This window comes from Culex pipiens, chromosome 2 (genome assembly GCF_016801865.2).
Source record: "Culex pipiens pallens isolate TS chromosome 2, TS_CPP_V2, whole genome shotgun sequence".
NCBI lineage: Eukaryota > Metazoa > Arthropoda > Insecta > Diptera > Culicidae > Culex > Culex pipiens.
Genome location: NC_068938.1, coordinates 218,746,721 through 218,764,802, shown reverse-complemented (window position 1 = coordinate 218,764,802; position 18,082 = coordinate 218,746,721). Strand labels below are relative to the sequence as shown.

Below are 18,082 nucleotides of genomic sequence, written 5' to 3'. Positions count from 1 at the left end.
AGTGTCACTTGAAGCCACTAATGGCCATTTTGGGCCGTGAGTAGAGGAAGCAGCCCAGTGCAACAAAAAATACGGTCCCACACACGCATTTTTTAACGTTCGACCAGCTGGCGCGGGGCAAATTTCGGGTTTAATTGTCTTTCTTGGGGGTGAAAAAGTATTGCCTTTTTCAAAATTAGACGATTGAATATTGAGTTTTGCCACTTCTTAAAATTCAAATTCAATAATATATAATGTATATTTGAAAGTGGTTTCAAACATAATCTTTTTTCTAAATTGTTCTATTTTAAGATGAATGATACATGGAAAAAATTTAGACATTAAAAAAATAACTATGAAATTATTTTTTTGTTATATAAGATATAAGTTATATTGTTTTTAATTGAACTTGTTTTTGCCTTGTACTTTCATTGAAATTTTGAAGTTTATTTAAAGTCAGGCAGATTTTTATATTTTTTTTCTTTTGTTTTCAGCTGAAAGGATTTGACAGAAAAAAAAAACGTATTAAATTGAGAGAATTTTTGAATTAAATCCTAACAAACATTGAAAATTTGAAAAATATTGAAAAAAGTTGACCTTAATCACTCAAACCTTAAAATAATTCAATTTATAGAAAACAAACTATTTCAAAAAGTAATAAATAGAGTTCCAAACAAAAACAGTTCGTAAATTTTCAAAAAGTCATGTATCTTTTTAAGGAATTCTCTGATCAACTTGATATTTCTGCAAAATTCTTGTTATGGGCTAGGAAAACTCATTACAAATATTTTCGAAACTTTTTGGGAAATAGAAATCTCACCAAAAACTTATAACAAAATTGTTTAATGCAAAACCAAACTTGCAATCGATGAAAAAAGGCATGTTAAGTAAGCCTAATTTTATTTTAAAATAAGAATATTATTGACATTTAAAAAAAGTGTTCAGCATTATCCATTTCTGAGCAAATAATTTTTGTAGCTTAACAAATTTTCAATAATTTTTGAATTTGACTTTCAAAATCAGACCATTCGTCCCTGAGATGACATCCTTGCAAAGATAAGTTTTTTCTAAGTCAAAAGATAAAAAAAATAATTGGAATTTAGAATTTCAAAGTTATAAAACAATTTATTTTAATTTTCTGATCTTTCCGGCATAAATATCTCAATGTTTTAAATGCAGCATATGTTTGAAAAATCCCCAAAATATGGATTTTTTTTAGCCTTTCCACAAATATTTTTGAATTTTTTAAATATATTTTTGACAAGATCAGATAATTTCATATGTTTAATTTTTTTACATTGGAAATCTGAAGAATGGCTTTCAAGCTATCGTCTTATGAAAAATAATTCAATAATTTAATCTATTTTAATGACATAAAAATTATATTATATTTTTTTTATTCATTGCAATTTGCAAGGCTGTATCTCTACAATTCAGTGTCCAATTTTTAAAGTCCAAAAAAGAAAATTTTCCCAGCCATTTAAAAAAAACACAATTGCACTCAAAAAATGGACAAATGAGCAGTTCTCTACGGATCGGTATTTTTTTTTTAATTTTAATTTTTGTTTTTTTTTAATCCGGCTGAAACTTTTTTGGTGCCTTCGGTATGCCCAAAGAAGCCATTATGCATCATTAGTTTGTCCATATAATTTTCCATACAAATTTGGCAGCTGTCCATACAAAAATGACATGTGAAAATTCAAAAATCTGTAACTTTTGAAGGAATTTTTTGATCGATTTGGTGTCTTTTTGTAGGTATGGATATGGACTACACTGAGAAAAATGATACACGGTAAAATTTTAGTGGTGATTTTTAATTTCACTTTTTGTCACTAAAACTTGATTTGCAAAAAAACACCATTTTTTTTATATGTTTTAGAGAACATCTAATGCCAACTTTTCAGAAATTTCCAGAATGGGCAAAAAATCTTTGACCGAGTTATGATTTTTTGAATCAATACATTTTTTTTTTTAAATCGAAATATTAGTCACAATAATTTAACAATTTCATTTTTCGATGTAAAATTGAATTTGCAATTAAAAAGTACTTTAGTGAAATTTTGATAAAGTGCACCGTTTTCAAGTTAAAGCCATTTTTAGGTAACTTTTTTCAAAATAGTCGCAGTTATTGATTTTTTTAAAAAAAAGTGCCCATGTTTTTAAAAAGTCAATAACTGCGACTATTTTGAAAAAAGTTACATAAAAATTGCTATAACTTGAAAACGGTGCACTTCATCAAAATTTCACTAAAGTACTTTTTAATTGCAAATTCAGTTTTACATCGAAAAATAAAATTGAAAAAATTGCGAATCGAAACATTAATTTTCGAAAAAATTGTTTTGATTCAAAAAATCATAACTCGGTCAAAGATTTTTTGCCCATTCTGGAAATTTCTGAAAAGTTGGCATTTGATGTCCTCTAAAATATATCTAAAAATAAAAAAAATATAAATATGTTTTTTTTGCAAATCAAGTTTTAGTGACAAAAAATGAAATTAAAAATCACCAAAATTTATTGTACCGTGTATCATTTTTTTCAGTGTAGTCCACATCCATACCTACAACTTTGCCGAAGACACCAAATCGATCAAAAAAATCCTTCAAAAGATACAGATTTTTGAATTTTCACATATCATTTTTGTATGGACAGCTGCCAAATTTGTATGGAAAATTATATGAACAAACTAATGATACAAAATGGCTTCTTTGGGCATACCGAAGGCACCAAAAAAGTTTCAGCCGGATTAAAAAAATACAAAAATTAAAAAAACTTTTTTCATAAAATTCAAAACTTTTTTCAAGGTAATCGATGTGTTTTAAACTTTTTGTTTATCATCATCAAATCTCAGTTTAATCAAACGTCAAAAAACCTTTTTCATGAATTCAAAAAAAGAATTCACTTGTTGTTAAAATAAAATAAAATTATGTAATTCCTATAAAGAATTTGATGTACGTAATAGACATTCTAAAAAATATAAAGATATGCCTAAAGTATGATTTTTTAGTAAACCTACTCGTTAAAAAATAATTCAAAATGAAAAGGAAAAATAATAATAAAAGAAATGCAACATGAAAAAATTGCGTACATTAAAACGACTATAAAAATGAAAAAAAAAAAACCAAACGCTTTTTGGCTTTTTTTAAGTTCCTGCAAGAATCTGATTGAAAATATTGGCAAATTTTGTTGTTAATCGCTTAGTAGACAGTACTTTAGGGGATGAATAAAAAAAAATATCGATGGTTCTCGTAGTTTCGAAAAGACTAAAATATCTGTAAAAAAATCTTGGTACAAAAGCTCTGTTTGATGTGTACAGTTAATTAAAAGAAAATTAAGCAGGTAGCCATACTTAGAGTTTTAAGTTTTTAAAATTTAAGGAAGTGATTATACAAATTATCACAAAACAAGGAATTTGAATTCAAATTTTAAAAACAATTAATTAATATTTTTTGCATTTTGCTTGTTAATCTCAATTTGTTATTAATCACATATTTTAAATTCTTGTGACTTTACTAATTTACAAAATATTTTCAGTTCGTCAATTGAAGAGAGCCATAAACCTAAATGTAGATTAATCCACATTTTTTGTGTCACCGCTCACCGGTTCCGTTAATCTGATTCATGGGGACCGCGCCATCGTCCACGCGCCGGGACACTTCCGCACTGCCCGGGGTCCGATCCGGCCGGTCCCGTGGTCACACTTCTTTTTTAATATTTATAGCTTATCACACGAATGAATAATTTATTTTTACAGGATCACTGGCAACGGAGCGACACACAACAGCGCAAATTAAACGACATTGGGGATGGTAACAAAAAATGTCGTTTTCCCAGAAGTGTGAAAAATAGGATCAACGGGGCGGCGGCCTTTTTTGTTGTGTGAAGAGGAGACCTTTTTGTGCTGTGTTGGAAAAGTGATTAAATGTTCGGCTGACTTAACTAAGGTCACAGCTGGTTCGAGCCTGATGAGATTTTCACATTACGGCAACATTCATCACATCACAACACTTCCGATCAAAGTGGCAACTACAAGCTAGTTTTTTTCCTCTTCAACATGAACACCTCGTCGCTCAAAAAGGTGCCATTGTTGCTTGCCTGATTGTCGGTTGATTGCCAAACTCGTTTCCTTACACGTTCCACCCCCTCCTTTCCTCCTCCAGAGTCTAGAACTTTGTGAAAATTGAAATCACAGCATTCGATCTAGATCGCCCACCTTGCCCAGCTTTTCCACCGATAGTCACGAACATGCTTCACCACCACATCAGCAGAAGGGGGTGGAGTTCACCCAGGAAAAGCCAGCCAGTTAATTGCAATAATCTGGTTAAAAATCAATCATCTCCACTTGGAGGGTTTCGCCCCTTCCTTTGCTGCACGTTGAAGAACGATGAACGACGACGAACGATGTGCTAAAGGGTTCCTTTCATGTACAAACACACCCTCACTCGTTCGCACACAGGTCGACAGGATCCAGAGGGTAGCAATTACCACCCCCTGTTCAGTCCACCACCAACCTTCCCCGATAATTTGAGCACGTATTGGTTCTGAAGCCAGAGCCAGAGTTAGGTTCATACATCGTCGTGAGCGACCGACCGACCGACGCTTATCATAAACTGTAATTGAGTTCAATTAATTTCCTTTCCGAACAAAAACGTGATAATGTTTGTGGGGGTCGATGAAGTGGTGGGTCAGGAAAGTAGAAGAGGAAGACGGGAAAGGAGAGTTATAGTTCATGCAAAGCAACAATTTGAGTGAGGAAAAAAGTGAGGGGTAGAAAATTTGTTGCTGCAACGGTATTGTTTTACAGGTTGCTTCATATCAGTTACAGGGTTTTAATTCAATGAAAGGGGTAACGAAAAGAAAAAAAAGCTCCTTCCGTTTAAAATTTGTTTAAAAAATCGGTAAGCAAAGAAGCTTTCAAATTTTAATCATTTTTTAATCAGCTTAAAACAATCAAAATTGCATTTTCTTGCGTTAATTATCATATTTAGAATGTTTGATCTCATATAAAAATATTTGAAATTTCGGTGGAATACCGAAGTACAGTACGTGAACTTTGCAGGGTGACTTTTAAGAGTGTATCAATGTTCTACAAAGTTGTAAATCAAGCAAAAACCAAAATTTTGATTTTTTTACCTAAGGAGTTTGCATGTGTTCTTCACAGGTTATCTGAATTTTACGCAAAAGTTTTTTGAAAAAGTGATGATTTCAACCATTTTTGACCAGTTTTTCGATTTTTTAACCCTTAAAACCCAATCGTGTGAGGGTGATGAGAGATTTTCAATTTTCCGGAAATTGAGAGTTGTATTTTGCAATTTTCCTGGAATTCCCGAGGCCTGGGAATTTTAGTTTTTAGGCAAAATTATTAATAACAAACATTTTAAACATTTTTTTTACAGATTTATAACAATTGTAAACAATAAATAACAATAAGTCATGATTTTTCAACACAATATTATTTAAATACAGTCAAACCTCTTTTTACGCGACCTCCTTTTGCGCGAATTTTTTTTTACGCGTTTTTTTTTACGCGAAGAATTCAAAATAACGCGAACTCAATTTACGCGAAAAATTCAAAATAACGCGGTCCGATTTTAAACTGTCGGAAGTCTTAACCATTATGGTCATATCTTCCTGTTCAACGGGGACCACGATCAGGGTTTTTACCATCAGTGGCTTCGGTGACCTACGGATACTCTGCATCATATTGGGATGTTCTGGACAACTAAGAACATCCGGAAGTCACGAATAGAATATCTTTCTGTTCAACGGGTGTTTGTACCGGTGTATTCACCATCGATATAGCTTCAGGTAGCTTCAGTGAGCCACGATGGACTCTCTACAATCTGTTAAAATGTACGAGGTCATCCAGGAACTCCCGGAAGTCATGGCCTGGATATCTACCTGATCAACGGGGGTCTATATGGCTATATTAACCATCGGTATAGCTTCAGGTAGCTTCAGCGGACCACGATATACACTCTGCGGCAAGTTGGATTGTTTTGGGTCACCCAGGAACTCCCGGAAGTCATGGCCTGGATATCTACCTGATCAACGGGGGTCTGTATGGCTATATTAACCATCGGTATAGCTTCAGGTAGCTTCAGTGAGCCACGATGGACTCTCTGCGATCTGTTAGAATGTACGAGGTCATCCAGGAACTCCCGGAAGTCATGGCCTGGATATCTACCTGATCAACGAGGGTCTGTATGGCTATATTAACCATCGGTATAGCTTCAGGTAGCTTCAGTGGCCCACGATGGACAATTTGTGACATGTTAGATTGTGTAGAGACATCCAGGAACTCGTCCTCAAATGCGAATGCTAATTCTCATGGGACATTTATGCGTTGATCAGGAAAATATCCAGGCCAGGACTTCCGGGAGTTCCTGGATGGCCCAAAACAATCCATTATGCCACAGAATGCCCATTGTGGTTTACTGAAGCTGTCTGAAGCTACACCGATGGTTGATATAACCATACAGACCCCCGTTGATCAGGTAGATATCCAGGCCATGACATCCGGGATTTTCTGGATGACCTCGTACATTCTAATAGATCGCAGAGAGTCCATCGTGGCTCACTGAAGCTACCTGAAGCTATACCGATGGTTAATATAGCCATATAGACCCCCGTTGATCAGGTAGATATCCAGGCCATGACTTCCGGGAGTTCCTGGATGACCTCGTACATTCTAACAGATCGCAGAGAGTCCATCGTGGCTCACTGAAGCTACCTGAAGCTATACCGATGGTTAATATAGCCATACAGACCCCCGTTGATCAGGTAGATATCCAGGCCATGACTCCGGGAGTTCCTGGATGACCTCGTTCATTCTAACAGATCGCAGAGAGTCCATCGTGGTTCACTGAAGCTACCTGAAGCTATACCGATGGTTAATATAGCCATATACACTCCCGTTGATCAGGTAGATATCCAGGCCATGACTTCCGGGAGTTTCTGGATGATCCAAAACAATCCAACATTCAACAGAATGTCCATCGTGGTCCACTGAAGCTATCTGAATCCATACCGATGGTTAATTCACCCATATAGACCCCCGTTGATCAGGTAGATATCCAGGCCATGACATCCGGGAGTTCCTGGATGACCCAAAACAATCCAACATGCCGCAGAGTGTCCATCGTGGTCCACTGAAGCTATCTGAAGCTATACCGATGGTTAATTCACCCATACAGATCCCCGTTGATCAGGTAGATATCCAGGTCATGACTTCTGGGAGTTCCTGGATGACCCAAAACAATTTAACATGCCGCAGAGTGTCCACCGTGGTCCACTGAAGCTACCTGAAGCTATACCGCTGGTTAATATGGGCATACAGACCCCCGTTGAACAGGTAGATATCCAGGCCATAACTTCCGGGAGTTCTTGGATGACCTAGTACATTCTTACAGATCACAAGGTAACCATCGTAGGTCACGGAAGCTACCTGCAATTATTACGATGGTGGATACACTGGTACAGACCCTTGTTGAACAGGTAGATAATCAGTTCATTACTTCCGGAAGTTCTTGGATAACCCAGAACATCCCAACCTGCTGTAGAATATACAGCGCAGGTCACTGGAGCTATTTTGAATAACCTGGAATTACATTATTATTATTAAAAAAATAAAATACTTTATAAAACTAAAAAATACTAAAAACTTTTTTTACGCGAGCAATTCAAAATAGCGCGAACTCTTTTTACGCGAAAAAATCAAAATAGCGCGAACTTTTTTTACGCGATTTTTTTTTACGCGAGAACCAAAATTCGCGTAAAAAGAGGTTTGACTGTATCGAGATTTAACTTTGTGGAATGCTTTCCACTTGTTGATTTTTTTTTTCAAATTTGCGAGTAATAAAACAATTTAATGGCTTGTTGGGTCAAACTGAGCTGAATTATTTTATTTTATTTTTTGCTAAATGACAAGTAAGGAGCTAGGAGAACAGCATCTTATTCCAGCGTGCCTCTAATGCTGCCATATCAGCACTTTGACGAAGTTTTAATAATCAGTTTTACAAAATAAGTTGTTTAAATAGTGAAATTCAGCAAATTGGGAGGAGTAAGGAGCGACTGCTTAACCTGCCAAACATACGAGAATTTACCCTAAATCAACATTTGAAAGCATTATTAAATGTCACATGGAAAGCTGAACTGATTGACATAATAAAAATAAAATACAAGATTGTTTTAAAATATTGATAATTGATTATTGGTGCCAATGCGAAACATTTTTTGTCATCATAATAAAAAATAAAAATATAATATATTAAGTCTACTTATTTTAACTCCCTTGGTTTTACTATTTTACACTTTCTCGAACTTAAAAAAGGCTTTTTGCCTTCCTCACCTCACTGAGGCAAGGCTATAAAATCACTCAAAAATTGAACTTTTTAAATAAGCCTTCTAGATATACCTTCACGTATACATATCGGCTCAGAATCAAATTCTGAGCAAATGTCTGTGCGTGTGGATGGACGTAGAATTTTTTTTCTCACTCACTTTTCTCGGAACTGGCCCGACCGATTCTGTCCGGATCTATGTTTTTGGATTCGCCTTTAGGTCCTTTAAGTCTTTTTTAAATTTCATCCGGTTTGGTGCAGTACCTTAAAAGTTATGTTTGAAAAACTGTTTTGGTTGATACAAAAAAGGGTCATTATTTACATTATTTGAAAGCTCCGTCGGATAGCTGTCGGAACTTTCGACTCAGTGCACGCACACAAACACTGCAGTGCTTTCAAATGGTTCATTGAATTTATCATAGATGGCAGCACTCAGATGTATAGTGTCTTTACTAAGGAAGCGTTAGCCAAAACTTTCGTAGTGTGTGGTTGCAAGGCTTTTAGGAGGAAGGCAGCAACCACCTTCTGGTGGATTAAGTAACGTTTTTGTTTATAAATCGCTGATTGGCTTTTCATTATTTTGCTTCAATATTTATGAATGTAAAAATTTTCGGGAGTCTCGACCAAATTTCCCAGGAATCGAGAGGTTCAAAAATTAGCAATTTTCCGGGAAGCTTGTTCCGGGAATTCCGTCGTCGTCACCCTCTAATCGTGTGCATTAAAAAGATTCTTTTTAGAAAATTTCGGCATATTTAGCTTTTACTTATTAAGAATCTTCAGCAAACTCTTAGTTCTTGATAATTACTTTAAAAAAAAGAGCCAAATTTGTTTTACGAATGTAAAAAAATATCATTAAAAACACAATTTCTCAAAATCGGTATTATTGATATCTCTAAAAAAATTAAAGAGACAAAACCCGCTAAGTTAAGATTTAAAAAAAAATGGAAAAATGGAAAATTTAATCTTAAATTTTGATTTATTTCATTTTATTTCGTAAAAAATAAAATTTGCTATCAATGCTATGCTAATAAAATTTGCAATTGAAATGAAGTTAACACAAATATACACAAATGCTTTTGAGATGAAGCTACTTACATTTTTTTCAATTTTGAATAATGTTGTGTGTCAATTTGCAAAAAATATTTTTTTTATATGATCAGGAAATTTCCTATAAATTTGTCTAGGAACATTGAAGATTGGATTTCTGTTTGCAGAGAAACAGCGGATAAAAAACACAAATTATGAAAAAATGAAGTTTTTTAAGTCTCACCCAAACAGCTCTCCATTTCACAACGCCAATATCTCAGCAAAAAGTGGTCCAATTTGCTATGTTAAAAAAAGTTAAACAAAGGTAAAATTTTCTCATCTCTTCAAAAAAAAAAAAATATAGAAAATATGGAAGCTTTTCAATAGAGCAATATATTCAACACAATTCATTTTTTTCTACAATTTTGCTGATTTTGCAATAATTTTTTATTTGATTTTGTGTTTAATATTTCAAAGATCCACACAAAAATTGTTCAAGCGTTGCAATGCAATTTTCTAAAAACGATCAGAAAATCTAATTGAAGCAAAAATGTTTCTTTAACATCAACTGCACATTTTCATATGATTTTGTTTGTTTTTATGATTTTAGATTAGGGCTAAGAGGTGAGCAGAAAATTACAAAAATCACAGGTGGATTTGGCTTCTGATTTTTTATGAAAAAGTGTTGCTAAATGCCTTATGCAAGATAGAAGTTTTTAAGCAATCATTTGTTTTTTCAAACTTGGATGTTAAAGTAAACAAAATTCTGAAAAGAAGCCTTTTTCTACAATTTTTGTAAATATACTCATTATTAAAATCAATACAGAAGTTTAAACTGTTTTCAATTGATTTCGTAAATTTTTTAACGTTTAAGAAATTAAGGAAAAAATAGTTAATAATTTCTTAGTTTCATGTTGATTGGAATATGTTTTCTCCCAAATCCTTAAACATTAAGCATTTTTATAAAACTTGGCAACTGTTTTTAAAAGTTTCAATATTTAATTTGTATTTCTACATATAGTTTACTTGGACGAAATTATTCAAATCATTGCACTCTCAGCCTCATCACTAAAAAATCTAATTGCTTCAAGAAGTTTACTTAATTTAAAAATAAATCAAGTGGTTTCAAAACATTAAAAAATTACGCTGCCAATTTATTCTAAAAGAAAAAAAAAATCCCGTTTTCATTCATTTTCCTAATTACGATATTTAAGCATTTTTTTAAATTTATTTTATAGAACCTTTGTCAGAATTACTACAATTTATTGACAATTAAATGAAATTCCCAATCCTTAGAATAAATGTGTAACATCCGTAGGTTTTTTATATTTATTAGGTTTAATAATTTCTAAGCAGATAGCTTTGCTTTTTTTAAATTAAATATTTTGAATTTGAATATTTTTTTGATATTATATGTGAATTAAAGAATAGCAAAACCACAGCCAACAATATTCAAACATTTTCAATATTGAAGCGAAAAAATGAACCCTCACCGGTCATAAATCATCACCACCTAACCAATCTTTGCACCTGTACCTCCAATTCCCAAAATAACTACAACGCGAAACAAAACGCCGAAAAAACTTTTCTCCTCCATGCAACATTAATCAAAGCCAGCGCGCAACTTAATTAATGAGCAAATACGAAATCGATATTGTTATAGCACATCTCTTTCGTTCTCGCCAGCCGCCGTGGCCGTTCATTTCCGGTTGGGCCAAATCCAATTTGAGACTGTGCTCGCCTTTCGCCCTCACATGGGCACTCCAATCGAGGGCCCCTTCAGGCAGGTTGGCCCTTACTCAGGTTTTCACGGTGAAGCAGAATTTGAAGAGGAGCACAATATGGCTGGGAGAAAAACTGTTGCAGGATTTAGAGGTGGAGTTGGTGGGTGGTTTCAGGTGATTTACGCGGATTAACCGTTGAAGGGGGTTGATTTGGTAATTTTTCGAATTTTGTACCATCAATTCACTGTACTGTTATCACAATAGCCAGCTACAGTCATGGAATGCCAACCGGCTGCGGGCTAATTTGGATTTTCCACCAGCACAGATTTCAAAAGCAGCCCCGAAGCTGTTTGTCGAGCTCGACAAAATCAATCGCGTATGAAAGTGAGTCGACGTTGAGCACTCTCTCTCAGCCTCACTGAGCTGATATTGTAGCCGATTTGCGTAAGCTTTCCAAGAAGAACATGAAGAAGATACTCTCTCACTCTGTGTGTGTCTTCCTTAAAAGCCCATCGGCGATGAAAGCAACGTTGCGACAGAGGAACCAGAGAAAGCCAACAATCCTGTTCCAGCGGAATTCAATTAGCCAGCTCGACAAAGCTATTGTCGTCGTTCTTGTCGTCGACGATGTGTCGTGTGGGAGCTTCCTCGAACGTGGACTATGAGATTGGCGTAAATATACGGTAAGATATGAACTTAAGGAAAACTGATTCTAACTTTCAGCTGAGTTTTTAATTTGAAAAAAAAAACTTTTTTTTATCTTCTAACAATTTTCAGAATTGATTTTGAAATTTGCCAACATACTGTTTTTTTTAAATTTGCAAGAAAAGCTTATGATAAACTTCTCTTCATCGCCATAATCCAAAACACTCCCCTCAAGGAAACTTTCAATACATTTTTTATGACCGACCCCCCTGCTCGGAAGTCGTTTGCCGAAACAAAGCACTCTCAGCAACTGCTGCTCGCGGAAACGAACTCCTGAAGCTTATCTCTCCCCCCACCCAGGTTCAGTGAAAAGCTCGTTTCCTGTCGCGAAAAACTTCCTGCTCGCCGTCCAGGGGCTTACCCGTGGCTCGCGAGAATGAGTGCACGTAGTTCGCCTTTACGACCCTGGACAACGGCAAATCACTTCCTCCTCGGGAAATGAATCTCCAAGCCAAGTCCCACCAAGAGAAGGGGTGACGAAAAGCCGGAAATGAACGACCAGTTTCATTAAAAATCCAAGGGAGGAAACTTCAAAACCAACAAAGAGCACCCGACCCTAAAGTCCGGTAATGGAAAACTACCCACGGAAGGGCTTATCTGATAAGGAAAAAAACTGAAAAAAAGGAACGGAAACCTTTCTGCTGATAGACTTCTCAAGTTGTGTTGTGTGGAGTTACTTTGGTCGCCTAGTTGAAAGGCAACGAGTAAGGCTTTGGGTCAGGAGGAAGTGAAATAATGCTAATATAAATTAATGAGTTCAGGCAACGTAAATAAGGTGTGGTGTCTCCATTGATAAAACTGTCAGAAGTGGCGACGGCTTAGATTGCACAAATGCACAAATAAATTAAATTGTTTGTAAATGTTTAATAGCAAATTTCACACTACGTTCATTGATATTCACAGCTTTTTACTCATTGAATGAAGACCTAGGAAATCAAATGTATAAAGAATGAGTTGCCTTTTTATTCTGTAAAAAAACAACTTTATTTTGTTTGAATTTACCTTTTTATAAGAACTTTACAAAAAAGGCATGATTACAAAAAGTAATTCTATTCGAGCGATTTTTGAAGACTAAGAAGCAAATTACATAAAATTTCTAATTGGCATCCACTTTTATTCGAAGAAATAAACCCATCCCCGTCAGTGTCTGTCTGGATTATGCTCGATAAAACGGGAATTTCCTGTAAATTTAATTAAACCAAGCAAACCAAACAGTAGAGTATCTTTTTGAGAACCATTCTGATTAGGTTGATTTTTACCAAAAGTTATTACGAGTACGTTTTCAAGACTTTAAAGGAAAAAAATCCAAGCCTATGCTCGTCAGACAAGAACGCCCTGCTGCCCGCCTAATTTCTATTACAATTTGTAACAAATGTTTAGGATAGAATTAACAAAAAGCAACACTTGTGACGAAAAGAAGAACTTTTTGATACTTTTTTGATTCTTAACACTTATCTACACGGTAAACGGTTAATTGAATGGATTTGCAAAAAATGTTGACGTCATCATCATTTTACAACTTGTTGCATTAGCTACTAACTTGATAATAATTTCAATGTGTGCCAAAGATAAAAAAACGACTTTACTATATTTACAAATAAAAACGTACTTTGCGAAGCTTTTTTTTTTCAAAGAAAAATATAGTTCGTTCTGAACTATGAATTTAAGAAAATTATCCATTTGTAGACCTTGATTTTAGCATGATTTTAAAATTCTAAATTTTTTTTTTTTATCAGAAAATTTCACGAAAGATTTATTTATCACAATAAAAAATTGAACCTATTGTTTCCGATATATTGTCAGTTAAATTTACAAACCAGAATGTTAACTTATTACACCCAGAAAAAAAATTCATCTAATTGCTTGATTTTCATAGTCTCAGAGTGGAAATTGCAGGAAATTTTCTCAGGTACCAAAAATAGTTTTGGGGTGCTTTCTTTCAAATGATATTTTTAAAATGCAAAAAAACGAAAAGAAATCGAAATTTTTACCCAAAGGTGTCTGTTACTTAAAGACGAAACATTTTACTAAAAAAATTGAATACTTTTCAATTGCCAACTTGATTTTGCTTCAATAAATTATTTTTAATATTTTTTTGTTAAGGTTTTCGATAATTCATATTGGCCTTATTTAATTTTAAATGCAATGTTATTTCAAAGCAATTTGAATGCCAATAACATTAAATTTGTTTTTTATTGAGACATTTATTGATAGAACCATAAGGTTATCAAAACATTATTGAGTATAATGCACTGCATTGTAACAGTTATGCTACCGTGACAAAAAATATCACATAACAATGAAACGAAGTTGACTTTATAGCTGTCGGCCACCATTGCTAGTACCAACCACTAGTGTCTTCCTTTTATCTACAAGGACTTCGCCGCCCTGGGCTCCTAAGTGTTTGAGTACGGCACGGAGCGACGGCGCCGGCTACCCATATTTACACTTAGAAATTTTAGAGCGCCCGCCGCGGGATTCGATCCCGCAACCTCTGGATTGTGAGTCCAGTGCGCGGTCCGATTGATCCACACGGGCGGGACAAAACAATTCATCCTCTGAAAATAGTGCTACGGCCCTTTTCAATCTTTGTTTCTAAAACATAAATTTTTGAAAAAGTTTTCCTGTGCCAAATTGGATGTAAACCCTTCATATTAATTTTATTGAAATTTTGAAAAAAAAAAAAAAAAAACAGAGAATAATTGCAAGGACAATACGAAAATTATGGGCCAGTTTGAAAAAAATAATAATTTTTGAGCCAATATGACCCATCAAACCTGAAAGAGATAAATAGTAAAAATAAAAAAAAACTCAATACTTTGAATATAGTTAACAATGAGGTATGCAATCGATCGCACATTTTTTTTTTCAATAAAATCTTTCTGACCAAAAAAAAATTCACAAAATAACATTATAGAACACCCGGATAAACGAAAACTATATGAATTCTAATGAGGACCTTAAAACAACCTAATGAGTTATGGTCACCATTTGTAATAATGTTATTTGGCGGACCTTGATAACTATTTGCCAAATGATCACCATAAGTAATAGGGTTATTTTAATGTTTGTAATGGTCAACTATTTTCTTGATGACTTTAAAAATCTATTTGAGGATGTTTACTCAAATGGTTACCCTAAATCATAAGATGATTTTTAAGTTCAAATGGTTCATATTGATTCACGATTACCATATAGAAACATTAAATACCCATTTGAAAAATAGTTAGAATTTGCAAAAAGCGTTTACCAAATTTGACTAAGTTTTGTTTTCAAATGAAAGAATTTTTTTTTTGTCTGTAGCTTCATAAGGGGTTGGGTTTGTGCTGGAGTCGGATTTGGGCAACTTCCGGAACAAGATTTTGTCTGACTAAGTTGCCGGAAAAGTGTACGATCTACTCAACGATGGTGGGGCTGATAAAAGCGAAGAATTACAACTTTGGTGGAGAGTTTGTGAACCATATGGTAAAGGCATTCACTATACGGTGAAGTGTTCGTCGTGCAGCTGCACCAGTAGTACCAATTTATGTGGACATCATTTGGCTTACTTGGCCCTGGATTTTACCCACATTTGAGCTGCCAAAGAAAGCCAATCCGAAGTTTACCAATTTTAATTGACAGAATCTAAACCAACAAAAAGAGAAAACAAACTGAGGAGCTCAAGAACAAAAAGGCTCGAAAATGTCGGTTCCTTTTGATGCGCTACAATTCCTTTGAGTTTCGTTGACGATTCAATTTTAAGCATATCATGTTTGTGATAATTGTTACTTTATTTCAATTGTATGAGCGAATCATTTTTCAACAGTTGATAGTTTTGGATTTACGGCATATTTGCGAGAGCAGGTAACGAGCGTAGCGAGAGAAGAGAAACGAAAGAGCGCGCCAGGCAGAGTATTATTACTCTGTTTTGCGCGCTCTCTCGTTTCTCTTCTCTCGCTATGCTCGTTACCTGCACTCGTTGCAGGCTGGCGCAGGCATAAACAGTCTGAAGTGAAACGTTTGTGCGGCTGGTTGTTGTCTACGTTTTGTGCGCAGGTATAATTTTCAAACAAATCATTTGATTTACCATTTACATTTTTCTTGTTGATCATTTCAGCGCCGTGGAGAACTTGAAACAACGGAACAGCTGGTGCTGGAGGATTCGGCGGCAGCCGACCGACAAAACAAAATCGAAGCGAACGCACGATTGGCATTAATCAAGGAAATCATTTGAATCATCAGATAAGTACACATATTTGAATGTTACATTCTACTCGATACTTTGTGATTTTTTTTCTTATTTTTTCAGGTTTGGACGACTTTGGCAGTATGATCAACCGAACAGAATCGGCAATCAACTAGAATTAAAGCCAAAAAAGTTTTAATATTATTGTTGTGAACCATCCGTCAAAAAGTGAACAATTCTGTAAAAATTAGGTAGGTAAAAAATGCTAGAAAAACTATTAAAAACCATTTGAAAACTATTTCTCAAATAGTGGAACTGGGAGAAAATTATAGAATTAACCTTAAATAACCATGTGAAAACTATTTCTAAAATAGTAGCGCTCGGTAAAAATAGCAAGAAAAACCCTAAAAAACCATTTACGAACCATTTGTAAAACAGTAGCAGCAAGGTTAAAAATTGTAAGAAAAACCTTAAAATACCATTTAAAAACCATTTCTGAAACAGTAAAAACCGGAGGAAAAAGGTCGCTTCCACGCGAAAATTAACTTTATTTTTACCATTACACAAATGGTAATCTGACGAAACGTTGTTCGGAGATTTTTAAGGTTACCGTTGCTAACCACCCTCATCTCAGATGGTCGAACTTTATGAAAAATGGTAGGGTACCATTTCCGATATGGTATTTTAAAGGTTTTCCTACCATTTTTCAAATAGTGGTTACGATCTCTGAAATGGTGAGTAAACCATTTAACAAAAAGTTTTTTTAAGGTTCTCGTTTATGCGGGCAATGTTATTTTAATGCTTGTATTCCTTTCAATTCAGAGTTCGAAAAGAAAATATAATGTTTTTTGATTGAAAATAATTTTAAATTAGATAACGGACCGATGTAAATTTTTTTTTTGTTTTATTTAGTTATGATAATGCATTGATTCAAAAAATTCCTTAATTTGACGGAATTTCACGGTAATGGCTCAATTTAAATTTCACGCTGTCTGTTAAATCGTGAATATTCACACTAACCCTACACAGTAAATAAAGCAAAAATCCCGCTGCGTGTAATAGGCCTGGGTCTGAAATATTTTTTGCATTATTTTATTAAATTTAGGGGTAAGCGTGATTGCCTCTCACCCAGTCGGCCTGGGTTCGATCCCAGACGGTCCCGGTGGCATTTTTCGAGACGAGATTTGTCTGATCACGCCTTCCGTCGGAAGGGAAGTAAATGTTGGTCCCGGACTAACCTAAAAAAAAGGTTAGGTCGTTAGCTCAGTCCAGGTGTAGGAGTCGTCTCCCTGGGTCCTGTCTCGGTGGAGTCGCTGGTTGGCAGTTGGACTAACAATCCAAAGGTCGTCAGTTCGAATCCCGGGGTGGATGGAAGCTAAGGTGTAAAAAGAGGTTTGCAATTGCCTCAACAATCAAGCCTTCGAACACCTAGTTTCGAGTAGGAATCTCGCAATCGAGAACGCCAAGGCAATGCTGTAGAGCGAATAATTTGATTTTTTATTAAATTTTATGTAATATTACACCTTGAAGTATGTAGTCAATCAGTATGGGAAACCTACTTGACCGAAGCTCAATATCTGTCAAAGTGCAAAAACGATTTATTGTTCTTGATGCAAGTGCTTCCGGAAGCATCTTATAAATATAAACTAGTGTACATTTTTTAACCCTTAACCATAAAACCAGCAGATTTCTGCAAAATTTATGAATTTTTTTAAATGTTTTTTTTTGTAATTATTTTTTTAAATGCAAATCCGTTTTGAGTCGGGGTCAAATTGAAAAAGTTAAGTAAATTTGACATTTTTTCCATGCATCTTACGCATCTTTGCTTTTCTGAATTTTTATTTAATAAAAAACGTCTTCAAAAACCTACCCAACGATTGCATTCCACACAACCCCCTAATTTTCGGAAGATTTACAACTCCCTCCAGGCCTCACTGCACTATCCCAGACATCAACCTCAAAGCCTGTTTCGGGCACGTGTCCGCCCCTTGAAGTTCTTCCGCAGCGAGCCCGGTGGTCATCGCCGTTCCCCGGAACGAAGACCGGACATCAAAGGCAATAACCGAAACACATTAAGAAGCCGTAGCGGTGCGGCCGAGGTTATTTTATTGGAATTACAACCGGGCCGGCGGGTGGTTTTCCCC

The 18,082-nt window shown here is 35.0% G+C and overlaps 1 protein-coding gene across 2 annotated transcripts in view; it reads right to left on the bottom strand.

Moving 5' to 3' along the window:
• Positions 1 to 18,082, bottom strand: part of LOC120432554 (lachesin-like) — a 126,812-nt gene that overhangs the window by 49,702 nt on the left and 59,028 nt on the right. The gene's annotated exons all lie outside the window — the stretch shown is intronic.